This window comes from Gadus morhua, chromosome 23, assembly GCF_902167405.1.
Source record: "Gadus morhua chromosome 23, gadMor3.0, whole genome shotgun sequence".
Lineage (NCBI taxonomy): Eukaryota > Metazoa > Chordata > Actinopteri > Gadiformes > Gadidae > Gadus > Gadus morhua.
Window position 1 is genome coordinate 21,923,197 of NC_044070.1, and position 23,119 is coordinate 21,946,315.

The window sequence follows — 23,119 nt, forward strand, 5'->3', positions numbered from 1 at the left end:
ACATGAGCACTGTGCACACACACCAGACAGGAAAACGGAGAAGTGGAGGGAGGTGGATGGATAAGAGAGAGATGGGGAGATAGCAGCAGAGAGAGAGAGAGAGCCAGAGAGAGCCACAGACAGACAGACAGACAGACAGACAGACAGACAGACAGACAGACAGACAGACAGACAGACAGACAGACAGACAGACAGACAGACAGACAGACAGAGAGAGAGAGAGAGAGAGAGAGAGAGAGACAGAGAGAGACAGAGAGAGAGAGACAGAGAGAGACAGAGAGAGAGAGAGAGAGAGAGAGACAGAGAGAGACAGAGAGAGAGACAGAGAGAGAGAGAGAGAGAGAGAGAGAGAGAGACAGAGAGAGAGCCAGAGCGAGGCTGCTTCGACTCATCTGGAGAAACATGACATTTCGGAGATAATCGGCCTGTCTATTTGCAATTGTTCTGCCGCTTTTCAGCGCCGGAGAAAACTCCCCGAGTTATTCAAAGGCTATCAGAGCGACCCGGTGCCGCATTCCCCTCGGCTGGAAACTGCTGATCGGCCCCGAAATACAAACCAAAGAAAGATGAGGCGGGGAGGGACCGAGGAACCCGCTCCATGATGGATGAAGTTCCAAATGTAAACGGTGTGCTCCGGGGCCCTGCCCACCAACAGCTGGGCATCATCCTGTCTCGCTAGCACTATTTCTAGAAAAATAAGGAAGAAGTCATATAGAGTGTAATGCTTCACAGCACGTCCTGCAAGCTCGCGATAACGCCGTTGAACGAGGTAAAGGTGGGGAGAGAGACGCCACGCTTGGATCGTTAGACATATCCTCGTTTCCCCTCCCCTCCCTCCCTCCCTCCCTCCGTCTCTCACTCTCTCCGTCCCTCCCTCCCTTCGTCTCTCACTCCCTCCCTCCCTCCTTCCGTCTCTCACTCCCTCCCTCCCTCCGTCTCTCACTCCCTCCCTCCCTCTCTCCCCCTCACTCCTGCTCATTCACAAGTAGTTTTTTTACATTTATTTTTTTCTTGGTGCGAGCGAATGCTGGGTTGAATTCAGTTTATCACCGTGTCAACTTAATTACCAGCCCCACTGAAAGGTGTCACAGACTTACTTTCTCATCCTCCAAGAGTGAGCGATAGAGAGGAGGGGGGGGAGGGAACTGGAGAGATAGAGAGAGGGAGGGAGGGAGAGAAAGGGTAGAGTAAGAGAGTACGGGAGGAAGCAGTGGGACACTATGAGGGAAACAGCAAAGTGGGAATTAAGATAGGGTGAGATAGAGGGGGGTGCGACAGCGAGGGGAGGAAATAACTTTGTGGGGGAGAGAGAAAAGAGGGAGGGAGGCGGAACATTAGCTTGACAGAAGACACAGATCCACTAAGAGATCTCCGCTGCATAATGGAACTCATGTGGAGGGATCTGCTGAGACAGTGTACAGAGGTCTACCCCCCCCCCCCCCCCCCCCCTCTGCCTCCATCCGAACCAGCCATGTACATCCCTGAACCCAGCTGGGAATCAGCATATATACTTTTTTTGTTTCATCACTTTTCATGGAAATTCCCCCCTCCCAAATCGTAACTTTTATTTTTGTCACCAGTCTGTTACCCTGGCAACAGACTGCCTCCTTATAAGGTGTTGTTGAATATCTGGGCAGAAAGGCTCGAGTATATTTTTATTTTTCATCTTTTACAATGAATCAATCGCCCATTGAGGGTGAAGTGATTTATAAAAACATATAACTACACATGCCCACAGCCAAGCATGCACGAGGACAACCTATCTTTGGACTAAGCCGTTGGATATCATACTGGAACATCATGTGTATACCTCGATGTAAGAATCAAATTAACTAAACTAGTTTCATAAATAAATGTATACTGTTTAATAATATAAAAGGCAATCCATATATAATGCATTGAAATGTATATAATCCACCGAGCATGTTTGACCCATATAGTTAACATACATATACAAAAGTATACATATGGTAGTGAAAATGATATTAGCATCCGTAGCGATAGCAAAGGGGCTAAAGTAGCAACGGGCTACCTATATGCGGTAATTGGGGCAGTGGCACACTGGTTACACTACAGTGATTAGCTGGCTTCAACAGCATCAGGCTGGCTCGCCCTCGCTGACACTTTAGACACCAATTTCCCTGACAAGATGGTGGCTGAGCACCGCAGACAGCCATACCCAGGGCTAGCTTTTAATGGGCCTCAAAGCCACTGTCAGACGCACACACCCGAGGAGAGGGTCCAAAAGGGAGGAGGGGGAGGGCGGGGTGGGTGCCGTGGTGATTAAAGAGAGCGGGGAAGGGGTTTGCCGGTTTGATGCCCTAAACAGGTGGAATTGTATTCCCCGTGAACCCATCCTCTTGAGGATGGCTCAAGAGGTTATCGGTTTTATGAAAGATTTGCTTACAGGTTTATTGGCGCTTTAAATTACTGTTAAGGTAACTGTTGTTTTAAAGAGTGTTGTGACCGTTTTACTGGCTGTTAAGTGACTGGACGACTGTCTGGTACATTTGCTGGTTTGTCGGCTGGTTAAAAAATGACTATAATCAGTGTATAGTTTACTATGATCACATTTCTATCTTATATGAAATGTTTAAGGTGGGTGTTCATATGATACAAAGCTCTCGCCAAGGTCTGATTCCTTCTCATATGGATGCTTTACTTATCGTTAATGTCAGGGAAGCTACTTTGGTGGCTTCAACAGGTGGGTTTACTGTAACCCAATGAATGTGTTTTTCTGCAGTGGAATAATCTAATTACCTACTCCCAATGTTGATCATTATCTTGCAGGTTTTTCAATTAAATTCAACCCACTGGGTTAAAGTATTGTAAATTCAGCAGGATACAAAATAAGTATCACAATAATAATAATAATAATAATAATAATAATAATAATAAATAAAACCAACCTTAGCCCATAATGAATAAAACTAAACCTCAAATTTAAAGTTTCCCACTTTATGGGAAACTTGGATGGATAGCTAGTGTCAACTCTGACGTCCACCAGCTAGATCTTCGTTCATTATAAGTAGCAAACTGCGCGGCCAAACTGATAGCCATGCTAATTAAGCGGTACCGGCAGTGGCTCACCTTTAACAAGAGGACATATATACAAAGGCCGGGTCGCGGAACTCCCTTAATGAGCTACGAGCCACGTGATTGGCAGCCGTGGCTGCGAGAGCGCCTGTGTCGTCTCTCTCTCCCGCCCTTCATGTCCTTTGAGCTGCGAGCGCTACTCCTTCCGTCAACATCCTCACCCCTTCCCCACCTACTGCATCATCACCGTGCGCTGGCAGAGGTGACGTTTGCGCCGTAACCCCAATCTACCTCCACCTTCAGCGGGCGATCACCGTCATAACCCGCGCGTCTGGCCAGCACACACACACACACAAACCTTCCCCTTCCAGGTGACAGTGATGGAGAGAGTGGTGGGGAGGGAGGGAGGGACAGAGAGACAGAGAGAAGGGTGTGAGAGAGGGGGAGAAAAGATGGGGAGAGAGAGAGAGAGGGAGAGAGAGAGAGAGAGAGAGAAGATGGCAGGAGAGGGAGAGAGAGCGAGAGGGTGTGAGAGAGGGAGAGCGATAGAGGGGCAGACTGAGGAAAGGGGTGAGGGAGGGAAAGAAGGGGACAGAGAGCGAAAAAGAGATTGGTGAGGACAGAGAAGGGGGAGGCGAAGATACGAAGATTAAGGAGAGGATGAAAAGGGGGAGAGAGGGAGAGGAAGATGGAGGGAGAGCAGGCTTGAGTGACAAGAGGAGAAGATTAACTACGTATGGATCCCTTGACAGTGGGCGGAGTTGGACTTTATTCAGCAGCGCAATTATGGGATGCCCTTGGTCATTGAACCTCGGATGAATTATTGTCACTGTATGGAAATGTTCAGACGGAGCCCAGGAACACAGAGTACGCTTCCTGAGGAGAAGAGCCCGGATCAGAAATCACCATCAGACAGTGACAACCACCGACCAGGTGCTTCTGTAATCACACCGACGAGCTCGTGGGGAATGACGGTAATAATAAACATTTCGGCTGGCGGCGGTGGGAAGTTTCATATTCGTTCTTATTAAATAACTTCCAAACAAGTGTTGCGGCTGTCCTCCTCAAACGTCTCTGCGAGTGTAATTACGCGGCGTTTCCCCCGCACACGAATCACCAGGAATAGCTCAACAATTCACGGCTGATCCGTTGGCGCTAAATTAACTTCGGGAAGTGTTTTGTCTTGCAGTGAGCAGATGAACTCGGCACAGCTCCGCACGGTAGGATCCCTGGTTTTCCTCCAACAACTTCCCTTCCAGCCGTCAGCTCCTCTTTGTCGAATGCTGTTCCCGTCGAGGCCTGTTGTAGCTCTGCAGGGCTCCTCCGCTCTCCTGCTCCTCGTAGGACTGCTTTACACCTCACCAACCAAGTTTCTATTCCTCGATCCGTCCCTTGTCGTTCACACGTTTCTCGCATGCAAATTTGTATCTCTTAAACACCCTCGCCTCTAAACCCTCCTAGTCGTTTATCACTCCTTGCCTCTTCTCTTTCTTCCTCTCCTTCTCACATCGTTGTCATCCCACTCCTCAATTTTTCTCCTTTCTACCTGCTGGGCTGGTAGACCCCAGAGCACTCTTGCTTGTTGACCTGGGGGGCCCGGCCTCCCACACACCTTCACACACTCAGGTCTGGGACCACTACACCCTGCTTCTGCTATCAACTTCTGACCCGTCATTTGCCAACGCTCAATCCTGTGTCCGTATGATTGGCCGCCTCTCAACCCTGTGTCCCTTATGTGATTTGCTGCCCCTCGACCATCCGTCCACGCGATTGTCCAACTTTCAACCCTTCGTCCACACGCTTAGCTGCTCTTCAACCCTGTGCCCAAGCCATGATTGGTCAACTCTCAACCCAGCACCAACGTGATAGCCACTCTTCAACCCTGTATCCAAAACAATTATCGGTCAATTGAACCTGTGTTCACGTGTTTCGACGTCACCTCAACCCTTAGTCCACCCGATTGACCATCAGATTCCCTCACTAATGGGTGGCTGCCTTCCTCCAGCCCTCCAGCCCTTCCAGCCGGACTCGAGGAAGCCGTCACAAGTCTCAGCACTCTTCCCTCCAGCAGCTTTCGGAAGGACGCTTGGCACCTTCGGAAAGGGACAGCTGTGTAATAATCAGCCGTTAGACACTCTTGATTATGACTTCATGTGGAGAATCATAATGATGTTTGTGCCTTTCTTAAAGTAATTTCAAAACAAGCATTCTCTCTCATCACTCTCTCTCCCTCTATCTTTCTTCTACATATCTCCCCCCTCCGTTCACTCCCCCTCTCTCATCTCCATCTCATTAATTGAGCTGATGCTGTATCCGAAGCGACAAGTAAATCAACACTGAAGATATGACCAAACATGTGCGAGAAGTAAGTCGTCAATTAAGCTAAGTGCTTCAAGTGCTAAAAAAAAAAGAGAGAAAAACTAGAGAATTTATTTGGATTTACTTTTACTTAATACAATTTGCTATTATTATCATTTTCACGGGCAAAGAAGCAGTCTGAGCAGAGGGGTACTCAGTCAGGGACAGAAGATGGTCTAATGTCAGGGGGGCCAGGCGACCATTGGGGAACCAGGTCCTCGGACAATCAACATTTTTATTGAGCGGCAGCTTGGGACCCTTCTTACTGCAGGGGCAGGACGCCGTTTGGCAGTCTGGAGCAGAGTGGACGGGATGTGTAGGGTTTGACCGCGTTCTGGATTAAAAACGGAGCCATTCGGAGCACGGTAGGCAAGTACCATCAGCTCGGATGGAAGTAGGGCAGCCCCCGGGAGCCAGGGCAGGGTGCGGAGGAAGAGCAGTGCATTGTGGGAGGACGTTGGATGGTCGAAGACCAGCTGGTCTGCTGCAATCTGAATGAGCTCCAGAAGACAAACAGCACATGCAGGCAGACCTGCCCAAGGGGAGTTTCAGTATTCTAGACGTGAGATAACAAGAGTCTATACCCAAAACCTGCACTGCTTTCAGGGTTGACAGAAGCAGCCCTCCTGATGTGGTACAGCAGGAATCTGTGGGAAACGGTTGTCACGGCGATGTTGGACGCTGCGTGGGACAGATGGTCATCCAGTGTCAATACCAGGTTCCCTGCCGTCGCAGGCCCCACAGGGTTGTCAATATTAATGACGAGGCCTTAGATGGGAGATGTCTACCCTGATAGGAAGAGCAACTCAGTTTTGTTCACATTGAGCCTCAGGTTGAGCGTCGATATCCACTGGGAGGATGCCAGCCAGACAGGCTGAGATATGTGATGCCACTTGGGTTTCGGACCGTGAATAAGACAGATTTAGCTGCGTGTCATCTGCGTGGCTGTGGTAGAAGAGCTAAGTGAGTGAATGACAAAACCCGGTGACACAGTGGTGAACAGAGAGAAGAGGATGGGATCCAGGATTGAACCCTGATGGTTCCCATGAGTGAGACTACAAGGTTCAGGGACAGAATCCTTCCAGGGTACCTGGTAAGTGCGATCCTTGAGGATCGCTGAATCAAATCTACCACACACAGCGCTCTCTCTCTCTCTCTCTCATGGGTCGGTTTGTTCGGTGGTCAAGCGAGCAGGCCCTGTCTGGCTGGGCTCCAGCCCCGAATGATTGTGCTCATTATGTGACTTGACCCTCTCCATACCGGGGGTCAACGCAAACAACCACAGCGCCGGCTCCAGGTTCATTCTCCATGTCCCTGGGGGGGGGGGGAGGCTGTGGGTGGGAACAGGGGTGCGAAGGTTAATCCTCCAGCTTTTCCTGAATTTCTACTTTTCATCTCGCTCCACCTTCCGTCCTCCTCCACCCACCCTCACCCCAACACGCGCCCCCAGGGGACGGTGTGCCATCTGGAAGGGGAGGTGTCAGAAGGACTTTTCCTCGGCTGGGGGAGGAGGGCCTGCTGGTGGTGGGTCGGGGAGGGAGTGGGTGTAATGAGACTGCAGGTGGCTGCGGCTGCCAGTCTCCAGTCGCATCACGGCCAGCGGCAAGTGACAGAGAGGGAGAGGGGAGAGGGAGGAGAGGGAGAGAGCTCTGTACAGTCACAGGGTTAGATCTGCCAACCATCCATCTCTCAGCACCGTGCCGGAACCGACAGTTGGAGAGAGAGAATAGTGAGAAGGGAGAGAGCGAACCAAAGAGAGAGTGGATAATTGAGAGAGAGAGAGAGAGAGAGAGAGAGAGAGAGAGAGAGAGAGAGAGAGAGAGAGAGAGAGAGAGAGAGAGAGAGAGAAAGAAAGAAAGCCAAAGAGAGATAGGATAGTTGAGAGGGATAGAGGAAAGAGAGCAAGGGGAAGAGGTAGAATAGGGATAGGTGAAGAAGAAGTGAGATAGGAGACACAAGAGAGAGAGAGAGAGTGAGAGAGAGGACACGAGATAAAGAGTGAGAGAGTTAGTGTTTAGGCTGATTCCGCCCTGTATGCATTCACAACCATTACACAAAGTGCTTTGTTTGGGTTAAGACACCAACTGCAAATTCTCACTCTTTCTAATTACTTTGACTTTATTGAAAATTACATACAAAGTCAAAGTGGAATTTTGTAGGCCGTTTTTTCTTTCCCATGGCAGAATTATGGATGTTAAAATGATTTCTGAAAGACTGAAAGTTTATTTAAGCCATGACACATGTGTCGGGGTCTAACACAGAGCGTACTAAACAACAAGCCCTGATAGTTATAATGCTAACCTGTGTGATCTAAGCCTGATACATTAGTTGTGGCTTGACTTCTGCATTACGGAGTAATTTTCACAATAAACTCATGGCTACACAACATTTCTTCATTAAATGGCCTGACATATCCTGTATATATATATATATATATAGAATTCCTGATATGTATTGAATTGCTGATATCATTAGGTACATGTATACATAGATACATGCATCCATACATAATACATATAGAGACATACATATGACATAAGCAATTCAAATGCATAGCATTCCTGACTCAGAGGCGTCGTCCTTAAGACGGAATACTTTAAAAAGAAGGCATCTAAAATCCAGAGGTCCAGCACAAAATCTCTGACAGACGTTAACTTTGGTCAGGGAACAGCTCGGGAGTTCTGTCCATACGTGAGATTCAGTTCAGTAATGAAGTCAGCCAGAGCGGCCATTTCTTCAGGGGATTTCTCTATTTCCAGGGTCCAGATCAAATACAAATAAATTAATAATTTCATGGGGCGTGGGAGAGTGTGAGCGAACACGGAGCCTGGCCAAAGGGTTATCCGTGTGTGCGTGGCTTGTCTATTCAGCCTGATGTCTCCAAGGCTGCCCCCGCCCCCCACATCAGGAATATCTCCCTATTAGCACTAGAGGCATTCCCATTGAAACTCTACATCAATATTGAAAGCGGTTAAGAGGCTATTCTATAGGGCTTTATGGCCTCTTCGTAAAACACTCAAGAGTTTTATAAAAGAATACATTCACTGGATCCCAGTTGGATGAAGGCGATTATTCTCTTTTAACTTCTTGAGAAATTCTAACTACAATCATTTCAACATTCAATATTTTATTTGCAGTCGTTCCCGAGTAAAAATGTTTTGATTTAGAAGGTTTCGGCTAAAATGATCTCTTGCAGGTTGATATTATAGGTTTGTGGCAACAATAAACAGGACGCCAAGGAGAGAAGTGTGAATAAAATGTGAGGCATATCATATCCAGATGTTTTATACGTTTGAGATACATATATATAAATATGTAGTTTTGTTTTGAATATATTTTTGGCAGTTGGGTCTTTCCCTGGTGTCTCTGGGTCATTAAAAGTAAACAGTTAAAAGTTAATTAAATGTCAAGACAGTCAAATGCAGATGAACCCAAGGCGAGAAAACATTTGGGATATGTTGAAATGCAATTTATTTTGCACACACTTCCGCCTGCTTCTTCTTCCGGAATATTAAGGTATGCGAACCCTCCATTTTGTTTTGGCACCGTGTGTGGGTCTGCTTAACCTGTACATTTCTGCGTTCGCGTAACGCAAAAAGAAGGTTCATGAAATATCTGGGGGGGCCTTATAACAATGACAACAAAATGAAGACAAGGAGAAGAATAAAAACAAGAACATTTCAAGAAGAGCAATTCTTTGCGTGACGAGGGAATTATTGTCCTTTGCAGGAGAAGTTGGAACATATGGTTCTGTCAATGTGATGGCAGCCAAGCATGTCTTCCCCTCCAGCTGTTGCTGTATTCCTATGGAGACCGTGCCGCGTAACGAGAGGTTTCTCCCTCTGTTGTCATACATATTTATTTACCCAACTTTATTGTGTGTCACACGACCCAGGGACATTTTGCTGCTGCCTTTTAGTCTGACTTCAAGTTGGTGTTAAAAACAAGACTATAAAGCTGAAAATGTGCCGTTGTTATGCAGATGAATTCTTGACACATTGTACGTTTGGGGCAGTTGACTAAGATCGCTGCTTCTTGTTCATATTTATCCTTATTTTATGTTGGGTATGTTTATGTTTATGTCGGAGTATCCCTCAAGGCTCTTGCTGTCATAGTTTGTTTTCATTGAGGCTTGTTTTAAAATACCTACCTTGAACCTTTATCCCACCATCTGTCCATCCGTCTGTCCCTCTGCATGTCTTTCCTTTGACAGTAAGCAAATCTGTGAAAACACACACACACACACACACACACACACACACACACACACACACACACAGATGGACACAAAAAGAAACGTATAGTGTAAATACATTGTGTATGCATACAAAACACTGGAATTTACTTTTGACGCTTTGCAGAGATGCTGTACTACCTCTCCCCCACGCAAGAGGAATCTCCCAAAATGCATTCTGTGACTGGAATGCACGATATATTGACTCAATACCAATAATAGCATACCACATGTGTGCAATAACAAACCAACATCGAAACGCCTCGAGAAAAGTATGCAATATTCAGTTTCTCTTGTGGGGTGATGTCTCAGTTGGCCGAGTGGATGGTTGAGTTCAAATCAGAAACCACTTGAAGCCGCTATATAGCGATCAAGTTCCATTGGCTGGTTGCCATGTCACATGCGAATGTGAGCACCAGCCTACGACTTGCGTGCTCGCATGATTCGAGTGAATTAGTGAAGAGATAGAGCCCTCGGTTACCCTTGTGGTTTCAAAGCGACTTCCATAATCTGATCTCACTGGGACACTTTAACTGTCAGGTCTTGACCCTCCCAGATCGGATCCTAGACCATATGAGCTAGTTTAGTTTAGTTTAGTTTAGTTTTTATTTGTGCAAATAAACAAGATTAAAAAAGGCAAGAAGATTTGCATAGACATACATAGATGCACGGGTGGGACAAAAGAAACCCCCAAGGGCTTATTAAGGATGTCCACCTGACATTAAAATACAATAAGGTAAAGAAAATAAAGTAAAAGAAAAGAAAAGACGAACAAAAGTAAAATTATAGAGATAAAACAACTACAAAGTCATTTTACAAAAATGAGAATACATTTGAGTAAAAGTAAAAAAGCAAAGTAAAGATATAACTAACAAGCAAAAAGACAATACAGCATACATTCAGTTTATCATATTATCATAGGCTTTTAAAATTAGGTACATTTTAAGATATTTTTTGAAAGTAGCTAAAGATGAGTGTTTACGTAGAGTAGCTGGAAAACTGTTCCAAACGACTGGACCTCTGTCCCTAATAGAAAACTGTCCCAGATTTGTTCTGAAAAATTGCCGGTGAAGGAGATCTACAGATCTGGTCTGATGACTATGGATCTGTGACCTGGATATAAAAAAACTGTTAAAAGAAGAAGGAAGTAAATTATTGAAAAACTGGAAATCTGAAGAGTTTTCACATCATATATGCTTAGCAACTCCAGATTCCGAAATAATGGAGCACTATGAGCATCCCAACTGGAGTTGCACCACATCCCAGATCGGATCTGGCACACGCTTTGATCCCATGATGCTAGACCACATCCCGGGGTGGTCCAGCTCGCATCATGATCGGGTTGCATGGCTGTGCGGACCGCAATAGGGTAGACTTCCGACTACATCGCCAACACCACACCCCGACACGACACCGTGGAGGGTTTTTTCTGGGAAAGTGAAATCCGAACTCGGATACGGCCGAAGAGTTTGCATTCGAGGGTGGACGTCAGACCTGTGTTCTGATTGGGTGCATCCGATCACTAAGGTCGCATTGAAAAGACAAGTGTGGTTGTCATGTGACATATAGGTCTTCTTAGCCCTGTAATCTGTAACATTAGCCAGTGAACTGATGGGGAAAGTGCGCAATATCTTCTAAAGGCTGCAAGTTGAGGGGCCTTGTTTCTGACACAATTTTCATGTTATTTGTCTATATGTATTGTGTTTAGTATTTAGTATATGTATGTGTTTATTGTTTCTAGCATCGCTTGCCCTGTAAACAGTCTTTATTTATTGATTTTACCGGTATAACATGTCCTGTTCTGTAGAAATAAGATTTTGAGTATTCTAATTATTATTCGTGTTCAACTTTAGTTGAAAGAACACTTTTTGTTTTTTGTATGTAATGAATCTATCTTGATGCGTTTCTCCATAAATGTTGTGTTTTTACATATGTTTAAGAACATCCCAATCAATATTGGTATGGCAGTTCGTAAACAACAGAGATTATCATATTTTCTCAATATCGTGCTCCAAACTTGAGAAGGGTGATAAGTTATCAATTTCAGCTTTCATGGAGAAACAAACCTAATACCACTGAAGATTCTGCACTTGCAGAACCCGTTAGTGCATAATGTATCCCCACAGCCAGAGCCAGTTCTTGCTTTATTTATTACATTTACTTAACCCTGATCTAATATTTTGTTATCGTGTTAGAGTCAGAGAGTTAGGGTTAGCACTTAACGAGTGTGCTATTGCACTTGCGACGAATTGGCAATAAAGATGCATTTTCAATGTGTGCCGCCTAGATGAACAAAAACAGATCAAACGAACAAGCTGCGCTTGTAAGCCCAGAGATTTGTCCACGTGCAGAGAAAGGCACACGTGGGCTGGTCCCATAGACACACCGACAAGCTCAGCACAGCCGAAGCAATCTGACTAGCATCGACTTGCATATAATTACAAGGACACACACACTCTCACACACACACACACACACACACACACACACACACACACACACACACACACACACACACACACACACACACACACACACACACACACACACACACAAATTCCCTCAATTTAACAAAACAGGGGGCCTGTGTTGTTGAATCACACCAGTGATGTTGTTTTATTAAATTCAAGATGGCAGAAAATAAACAGGGCCTTGCTTTAATTAACTGGGCAGAAGGAGTGGATGAGTAGATGAGTCAGCCTGTAGCCATGCAGACTGGAGTGGTCGGACACACAGACACACACACAGAGGAAGATTCACAGATATACAGTATATAAACACACACACACACAACCAAACACTCACAGATATATAAGTGATAGAGACCCATATGGGTATACAGGAACATATGTGACACAGATTTGTACACACAGCTATATAAGATGATACACACATGTATATATTGTTGTACACACACAAACATGCATACACAAACTATAGTTCTATAGATGATCTATAAAGATCTACAGGGCTATCGATGACAGATCTTCAGAAGTATGCGCATAAGCACCGAGATATTGATCATAGCTACAAAGACAAACACACAGAAGCACAAATACAATTTATCACCCCCCAACATACACACTTAAATCCATCCATTCACACATAAACACATAGATCCCATCAACGATTAACATAAACGTTTACACGCACACCTCTCTTTGTATTTAATTATGCACAGCTTATGCTGTTTGTGTGTTTCTTTCAGTACTACGGAAAAACAGCACGTAAGTACCACCAACAATACTATTTTAAGTACTACAGTACTACAGTTTTACAATCAGTACTCAAGCACTACGAGTGAGTACTACATCCAGAACACAAGAAAAGTTTCTTATTGGTTGATTGCTTTTCCTTTCGGTTTCGGACGTAATCGATTTCCTGGAGGAAAACACTTCCTTATTGTCTCTTTGAAACTCGACCCAGCCTACAGAGCTGTAAAAACCTTTGTGGTGGTACCTCAAATCTTTCTATGAACAAGGGTTAGGGTTAGAACAAATAGGAACAGAACACAATACTGGATAAAATGCCAGTCGTGGCTGTTTCACCTTTTGATTCCAGTTGCCTTATGTTTTAATGTGACTGTTGAAATTCAAATCAGACCCTATGGGTATTACACACTTACAGTATATAACTGCTAGCGTTCAGTGCTGTCTCAGCAGGACATCTGGCATTTGTTAAAGTAAAAATGAAAGTTCTAGTTAGCACGCAACGTTCTATGATGAGGATGTTGACATTCAGCTGGGTTGGAGGTAAATGGTCAAGTTTTTTACAAATTGTACTGATGCAGTCTCCAACACCAGCAGCTACCGACACACACACACACACACACATCACCCACGCACACACACACACACACAAGTGTCGTGAGAGAGAGCAGTGCATCTTTTGAGCTTCGATGAGTCGGCAGATTCGCTGAATGCATGGAGCCCCCGGGGACACTGTCGACTCGGAAACTCGAGACAAAGCCACCTCTAACCCGTCTGTAGTTAATAGACAGTTAATAGGGGAGATGAGCCGGGCGAGAGAGGTAGAGAGACAGAGAGAGAGGGAAACAGAGATAGAAAGTAATAATTACATCCATCTATCTAGCTATCTCTCTATCGAGACAGAGACAGACAGACAAAGGAAGAACTATATCTATCTATCTTTCAATTTATCTAACATCTATACATCTGTATTAGGGCCCGACCGATTCATCGGCCTGCCGATTTAATCGGCCGATTATAGCCTTTTTGAAAATAATTGGCATCGGTCAAAAAGACGCCGATTACAACCGATTTTATTTATTTATTTATTTTTTATTTTTTTTAATGTTATTGTGCTTAGTATCCTGCAGATTGCGCTCCTACTCGCCTTGCTAACTAACCACTTTAGCTGGAGTAAAAAAGAGGAGATTGAATTTTACCGTACAACATGAAAGCACGATCGCTCAGGCAGCTGCGCGCTCACCTCACCAATGTACACAAGACGCGTTGTTTGAGCATGTTGTGCCTGTTTTTCTTTAGGTCCCAGGCCATGTTAATTTGTTATACTGTAGACTCTAACGGTGAGACCATACTGCTCAGCACGCACGTGTTAGTCACTGTTCACGAGCGCAGCACATTGGGAGTTAGTTATTTATTTTACATTTTACATTACACTCATTTTTGACTGTAAATGTATTCTAAAACACTCAAAGGTTCTGCATTCAATTCACATATTCGTCAAAAGTGTTTAAAGTATATTTAAGGTATCAAAAACTACGTTTTATATGCTTTTTTTTTTTTTTTTTTTAATCGGCCGATTAAATCGTAATCGTAATTTTTCTCTGAAAATAATCGGCATCGGCACTCAAAAATCAATATCGGTCGGGCCCTAACCTGTATATCTTTCTTTCTCTCTATCAAGAGAGAGAGAAAACGGGAGGGAGAGAAAAGGAGAGAGCAAAGAGGGAGAAAGCGAATGTGAGGGAAAATGAAAGAGACAGGGCAGTGAGAGTGAGTGATAAGTGGGAGAGTGACAGAAAAGGACGGAGAGAAAAGGAGTCTGTCTTGTTTTTATAGGTGGAACAATCGATAAAGGTTAGCGCACCACAGGTGAAACTCATCCTGTACTCAGGAGCCCCTTTAAGAATAGTGTGTTTCCCGGAACACCAACAGAGAGAGAGAGAGAGAGAGAGAGAGAGAGAGAGAGAGAGAGAGAGAGAGAGAGAGAGAGAGAGAGAGAGAGAGAGAGAAAAAGGGAGGGAGGGAGAGCAAAAGAGTGGGAGGGATAATTAAAGAGAGTGGGGAGTGAAAGTGAGAGAGAGGTCAGAAGAGGAGGTGAAAAGGATGGTAAAAGAGAGTGAGAGAGGAAAAAAAAGGAGTGAAAGTCAACTGGAGAGGTGCCAGGCGAGAGTGACAGAAGAGAGATAGGTTGAGACTGAGAGAAAGAGTGGTAGGGAGAGAGACTGAAAGAGTGAGATAAAGGGAGTGTGCCAAATGAAGTGGGTGAGAGAGATACAGTGAAACAGAGCAAGTGAGAGAGAGCCAGTTGAGGACAGCGTTTAAAGAGAGCGAGAGCGAGTGGGAGGCAGGGAGACGGAGTGGGGGAGAGAGAGATGGGGGACGGCTGGCGGGGTGGGGGGTTAGCAGGACATATTCTCCATCACCAAGGCGAGGGAACAGCTTGCGCTGTGTGTTGTGACATCTATTATTAAACACTCCACATGCTCTCTCTGCCAGGACCTCTGGCCAAGCTCGGACCCACAGGAAGTGGGATTTATCCCCCCTAAACCCACCCGCCCGAACCACAGACCACTGCCCCTCAAACCCCCCCACCCCCCCCCAACCCATGCTATACATAGCCACACTCCCCCTCTCTCCCTTTCATTCTGCCCCATTCACTTTGTCTCTTACCATTTCCGGTTCACTCTCTACAATTGACACACTCATTCATTTTCTCACCCCGTTTTTCTTCTGCCACTGTTTCACTCTCACTGTCTCTCTATTTCACTATCTCTCCCCCGCCGGGCTTAACGAAACCAAAAGATTTAAGGGAGCACATGGGGTGAACGGGTGTGTTTGTGGGGGAGAGTGGTTCTGTTTCTGGGTGAACACATTTGGCTGCAGCAAAGACACTATGCTGCAGCCGCTGGCAGCTAAACGGACTCTGTTGTGACTCGTGTGGGGGAGAGAGAGAGAGAGCGAGAAAGAGGGAGAGAGAGAGAGACCAACACCCAGCTGATAATTCTAAATAGTCAGTGTGAATCAGCTCCAAAATGATAGTCACTGTTTGGAGTGGAGAACTGTAGTGGAGAATAAGAGTGAAAGATGAACATAAAAACCGATATCTGATGTGTCTGTCATACAAGTTGAAAGGAGATATATATATATATATATATATATACATAATATATATATATATATATATAATATATATAGATATCTATATATATAGCAATCGAGAGAGAGACAGAGACAGAGACAGAGACAGAGAGAAAAGTACAAACTGTTCCATCATCACTTTGTCATAATGTGACAGTTGGTGGTCACCTTACTGCTTTCCAGTCACACATTGTCGAGTGTTGCAACTTTTTATTCTTTTGACCTCAGATATCACCGGGGTAGAGATTCCTTTAGTACTAAGGATACAGGGGGGGAAGTTTATGACTATGTATTCATATTAAAGTACTAATCTGTTCTTGATTCTGTGTTTTTTTTTTACAAATTAAACACCTATTTGCCATTAGATCGCAATAGCCAACTGCATTGTATGAGAGAAGTTTATACTTTATTAAGTTTTGATTCCAATTGATCGTAAATTATTCGTAACAATGATTTGATATTCATAGAGGCTCTCTTTCTACTCATTACTTATAAAACTGACATGATTTAGTTAGCTTGGGACGGGCTCTGAGGAGGATATGCCAAGTTCACTCTTTATTATTTAATTGTTAACATTATTGGAAGAGGCCAAACTTTCCAAATTCAACGTTTTTAAAACCTCAAATTACTCGTTGCAGGAATAAGGACAATAACTAATATTGATATTCATCCACCGCAGCCCAGTGTCTGGCTGTTTTATAGTCAACAAACCAGAAAAACTGCTGCTGGCCTTCTGCGTCTGGTTTACGGCGCTTTTTCGACCCACATTTTCTGTCTGGCATTTAACTTAAGAAAAGATGGATTGGGTTGGTTTGCTTATCAAAAGCCAAGGAGAAACAGGGCGAAACAAAAAAAAGCTAACAAAAATAGCAAATTCGTATACGTCTGGAATATGTCTCGTTGTCACACTGCAAGAAAAAGTCTCCCAAATCAGGATTTTTCCTCATATTTGACTCATATTTGATTAGATTTCTTAAGCACAATGTGAGCTGCACAAACCAAATGGAATCTGGTATTTTCCAATTCTGACTTGGTCCACTTTCATAGTCTGATGCTTTGCAATGCGACCTCAGTCTGAACAGTGGTATTAGAATCATGCGACTTTTACGTCATTCCAGCTCGACATTCATCCAAATTCAGCGCTGGCGAGACACACTCTGGAAGAACATGGATGCCAGCCGCAATGGAAATAGCCAGTGAAAATAGCTACAAAAATAAGTAATGTTGGATGGCCATTGCTGATGATCCCTTTTTAGTTTATGGCAATCCATCACATATACTGGCTCCTGTGTTTTCTGTATAGTGCTATCGTTATCGCTGCCGTGCAATTTCAATTGAACAGTGTTCAAACCACCTTATTTGTAGGCTACTCTCACAAAATGGAAGCTGTGCCTCTTCACAAACGTTGCTATTCTGTAACCGAGTTGGACTTGGACCGATGAGGGGATCAAAGGCGCTGCAATCGTACGTGATATTGTAGTTTCAAATTTTTTGTTACTCAAATAAAGTTTTAACAATTGCAACCTTGAGTTCAGTGGTCTCCAAGTTTACTGCTGTACGAAAGATTTACCTTATTGTTCTTTTACGCATGCAGTTCCGACTGCTACCGGTTAACACTGGAATCTGATATTGGCAGCCTAACAAAAAAAATCTGATCGGAGCAATAAATCCAAGATGAGCACTAAGGCTTGCTGTGTGAACAAGGCCTTAGAAGGTTTGTATTCAGCATATGTTGAACCTGATAATCCGATTTTTAACCAAAAATATACATCTGTTGCCGAAAGAATTTCAGTCTTTATAAATCAATAAAGTTTCGGATTAATATTTATTACAAATTTTTCTCTCTCTGATATTCTCTCTCTGTCAAGCATACTTTTCTTTATTCTTCTTCTCTTTTCCCTCTGATATGAAATGGTTGGAGGTGCAACTTGTTCCAGTAATCACCTCGAAACCAGAGCCAACGAAGTTCACCACTGAACAGAGGTCATTTGAATAATTTGATTACAGCACTTTTCTACTTTTTTTTTCACCTGCAAGGCTCTTAATCCGTCGCCAGGCGGGAATGCTAATGAGTCACTGGCGTTGTTAATGAGGGAGAGGCATAGAGAGAGAGGCATAGAGAGGCAGAGAGAGAGAGAGAGAGAGGCAGAGAGAGAGAGAGAGAGAGAGAGAGAGAGAGGGGCAGAGAAAGAGACAGACAGGCAGAGAGGCAGAGTGAGAGACAGAGACAGGCAGAGAGGCAGAGCGAGAGAGAGAGAGAGAGAAAGAGCCGACTTCTGATTATCATCACGCCGCTAGATTTTAGCCTAGCAAATACGATTCATGTCACTAGTGGGCCTGCTTGCCTAACACACGCTGTAAATAGCTCAGGCCCATCCTATACCACGAACATGGTCAAACCATACAGCCCGTCTACTACACTCTGTGACTGCCAAACGCCTGGCTACTCCCTGACTACGAGGAGGTCAGAGTTTCTGCTCAGCAAAACCCTGATTGTTTGCCGTCCTCCCAACTGACATCAAGACAGCAGAAACCATGTACAGCTTCCGCTGCCGACTGAAAACTCAGACAATCAATGTTTGAGTTTTTCCAAACTTATTTTTGGAAAAATGCTTTCTCTATCCCTAGTTCCTAAAATATAGCACGTGGAGCAGCTTATTTTATGAATATTGTGTACTCCCATGCTTATTTGAAATGTTCCCGGTTTTATCTACAGGGGTGAATGCATGTGTTGTAAGTCGCTGTCGATGCAACCCAAGCTAACAAAAACAATAAAAATTGTCCTTACTAAGCTAACTTTCAGCCTTTAGTGTGGTTGCCTTTACATAGCTAGCTTTTAGCCTAGTTATCTTAACTAAGCAAGCATTTAGCCTGTTTTTGATCACTTAGCTCAACTTTAGCTTGGCTATCCTCACTTAGCTACCCTTAGCTATCTTAACTATTGGCTTGGTTATTTTCACTTGCCTAGTTCTTAGCCTTGCCCCGTTTAGCTGGCTTTTAGCCTAGCTATCTTCACTTACCTCGTTCTTGGCCTTTCTACTATATTTAGCTAACTCTTAGCCTGGTGATTAATACTTAGCTTGTTCTCTACTAAAAAGATTTTTTTCTTTTGGTGTAAGAGTAATAGTTCACCAGAAAATATTCTCCTCTAATAAAAACCCTTTTGTTTTTTTGTATAAATGTGTAAATGTTCCCATTTTGACAGGGCCAACTATCGTATCAGACATAATAAAAAGTATGATATTACTAAACTCCCTAAATATATTAGTCCAAACTTGATTTATAGCACAGTTCTTGAGTACTCTTACTCAGGTACTTTCCAGCCCCCATATTGCACTCTGGTGGTGCCCAATTTCTGGTCATGCACATCACCTAGGATGCTCCAACCAGCCACAAAGAGGAGGCATGTTCTATTCAGTGTGAAATTGGTTTTCCGGTAAGCAATAAAGTATAGTCCTTCATAGGGCAAAATTGGGGCGAAAACCCAGGCAGAGAGAAAACTGAGAGAGACACTATTGAATATCAACAGAGGGAAGCAGTCAATCTCTAAGTCTATCGAAACCTCGCTGTGAAATGATTCTTTCAACCTCAGCTTCTCTCCTCTCTTGCTGTCAAAGGGGAGAGCATTATGACATACATTTCCAGGTCCATCACTGATCTCGTCTCAGCTTAGTGAACAGATTGAAATGGTGATTCAGAGGAAAAAGTGTAATAAATAAAACCAAAAAGAAATTCCAACACATTACCGGCTCAGTTTCTGCCTGGGCCCGTAACTGACAGCAAGTAGGCGTATAGGTGTACTTGTTGGAAACTTTAGGACGCAGGATATATCTCACCATGTTCATTTGTATTTGCAGCGACACCCAACAGACAGAGTGACGCGATGACTTCTGATTCAAACCGTTGAGTCTCACAGGGTTTCTACCAAGGAGACCTTCCCCCATCCCCTCATAATATCAAAACTATATTTAAATATTGATTCAGGGAAGAACAATTTGTTCATCCAAACAGGGAACAATTACACTGACTTGTGGGTCATCGCCTCTTTTTTGCATAGAAATTAATAAAGGGGATAAAGTTCCTTATTTTTATATATTTTATGTTTAGGAATTACTTTCATACCTTCCTGGCCTGTTGAAGTGCATGTTAATGCCTCTGATTCATGAAGGAGCATACTAATGTGCCTGTTCTTTTCTTCAAGATTTAATACTCGAAGATGAGGAAAAACTTTGAATTAGATTTTTAGCGACATTACAGTTAGGAATTCAATTACATTTCCTTCCAACTACCCAGGATGAGATAAAGTCATGTCATCTGTCTACACCCATCCAGCTATACATGTAACAGATATTAAACATCTTAATAGTCATTAGCCCAGGCCAAAGCCTTGGAGATTTGCCTGCATACTTTAAATGTCAAGCTTATTTGAATAACTTTTACTTCTGCTCCTGTTATGTTTCATTATGCACAGTAATGTTAAACAAAGACCATATAAACAGCTGACACAGCGATATGTTAGAATTTGAGAAGATGTCATTGTCTGAATTGTTTAATATCTGTCTGCCCAAAAGATATAATATATTCTAAAAGGCCCATTAAAAGGGATTGGTACATTAATGCCACTAAGGAATATCTAGAAAAGTAGATAAGAAAAGGGCAGGCTCAAGTACAACAAGGTGAATTGGTCAAGACCTGTATTTCTTGCTGGGTTCCCACAAATAAAGGCTAATTATCTATCAAATCCTATCTGAAAGGACACTTAAGCTTAGTCACATTTCTATAAAAAAAAAAAAGTCCAGGGTACATTTATATCAATCTGCCTCTAAGGGCCCTATCTTGCATCCGGCGCAATTGACTTAATCACTGGCGCATGTGTCGTTGCTAGTTTGCAACTAGCGCAGAGCATTCTTTTCCCTCCTGCGCCACACGTCGGTAAATTTGGGAATGATCTTGCGCCCCAAGGGGCGGCTCGGCGAAAGGAGGAGGCGTGTTCTGGCGCAAACGTTCCCTGGGGCTATCTTGCAGTTTCAGAAACCACTTGCGCCACAAACCAGGATATACCTGGTTTAAAGTCAGTGGCGCGTTGTTCAGATGCTATTTTAAGGGCTCATGCATAATGTTGCTTGCGCATACACTTTGCTTCTCTCATCTACCTAGCCACACATTCTTGGTAAATTATTTGGGAAAGAACAGCTGATACAGCGGTAATAAGTTGTACTTTTAAATCAATGCATCTGCAAACACCGTACAGCAAACACATATTTTCTTGACACAGACATCGTGTAAATGCCCATAACTTTTAGGATTGATGAGTATTTGATCGTGAAAAACATTGTTTTACCGCGAGTGAGTGTTGAATGAATGAATGAATGCGGGCGCGTGCGTGCGTGTGCGTCCATCTGTTTAAACACACGCAAACTAAACACGTAACGCTTAATACAGTCCATGGCAATGTGTAGGGGAACACATGGATATTAGGAACACAAGTCGATAACGATAATGCATACAATACTAATAAGAAACAATGTTTATGATGTATTGCGTAAAGCATTAAATAGAACCACAGTTACCGCATATCATATGTTATATCATATACACTTTCTTTGCCGAAATTTATTTAAGGTCTCAGTATTTCTGAAATTGTGGAAGAAAACCTTATTCCATGTTTGAAATAGGCCATATTATTTGGCCATAAACTGAGCCATTTGCAATTTGAAATTCATGTGCATCTGTCTCATTGGAGACTGCAGACATGCTGTCAAAATATCAACTCGTCAGATTCAAATGCGCTCATGGCTCTTAAAGGGGATGGGAGCTGGCACTCTCATTGGTTTGTTGCACGTTACGCCCAAACCACACCTACGGGTAAATTAGGCTACTTCAGACCAACCCTTTTTAGATATGCGCCGGGCGCAAGAGTCTTTTTTCGCTCCGGTAAACTAGCGACATTGCCGTAGAACCGCCCACAAAGCTACTTGCACTTGGCGTTTCTCACTTGCGTTTCAGACCGTTAAAATAGGGCCCTAAGAGTTTTTTCTGCCTGCCTGATAAACAATTCTGTAACAAAAAATAAACATCAGAAAGTAGAACTTCAAACATGAACTAAAAGTGGCCTCGACTTAAGTATTAACAATAAAAGGAAGCAGACAACATTACGCAGTCTTCAGTGGTTAAGTTGGATCGCCAAGTAGCGGGCAGGCAATACAGACCAGAGAGGCAATACACAGCTTGGGGTGGGATTGCACAGGTTGGGTCAGGTGTTGAGTCATCCTTGGCCTCTTGCTGAACTCAACGGGAGGGACTGTGTTGAACACAGCATGGATTAACCTAATAGTTCGAGGGCCCTTCAGTATATTTCTGTGCCGTGGTGTGCGGATGGCCTTTCAACTGCAAAGGTTGTGGCGGTGGTGCTGGTTTGATTTCCAGCTTGAGTGCTGTCCACATGTTCTCATGTCCTTTTCGCGTTCCTGGGTGGGCGAGTGTCCTGCAGGTGCTTTGAGTCCTAGCCGTCCACCACTGACCTCTAGTTAACATAGTCAAGAGCAACCTCACAGTTAGCCCGAAGAACAGTTTGATTTGAGACAGTACAGGGGATAGCCTGCTGGGATCGACTGAGCCTCTCGGCCCGCGGTGGTCAAGGAGAAGCTCTTTAGAAAGAAGTGTTTGGATGGATGGAGCAATAGGTGGCTGGACAGACAGACCTCCCTGCTCTGTGATGACCTGTAGCAGAATTGACTGCAATTTGCTTTGAATAATAGTGTATAAAAGGACTCAATAACAATGATGTGTAAATAAATAAATAAAATACTCATGCCACATAAAAACAAATTCCCTGCAAAGTTCCATGCCTGGGAAGATATATGTATTACCTACACTCAGTCTTTATTTTATTCTCGGTTGCACAACTCAAACTGTTAAAAATCCGGAAGGCTTCCTTCATTAATGCATGGAGACTTCATTCCCTGGAGCTCTGCTAACAGTGTTGGAGCATGTGGCGTTGCCAGCAAGCATAAACACCTTCATTGAATCAATCAATCTAGCACCAACACCTCGATGCTGCAGAGATGCACCTAAATTACTGCGGTGGAGTGCCCCATTTCATCACCGGTTGTCCGATTGATATATTCTTTATCCTTGTGTCCGA

General features: G+C 43.9%; 1 pseudogene; it reads right to left on the reverse strand.

Annotated features, from left to right (window-relative positions):
- The window catches only part of LOC115537191 (gap junction gamma-1 protein-like), a 96,970-nt pseudogene that overhangs the window by 23,441 nt on the left and 50,410 nt on the right, over positions 1 to 23,119 (reverse strand).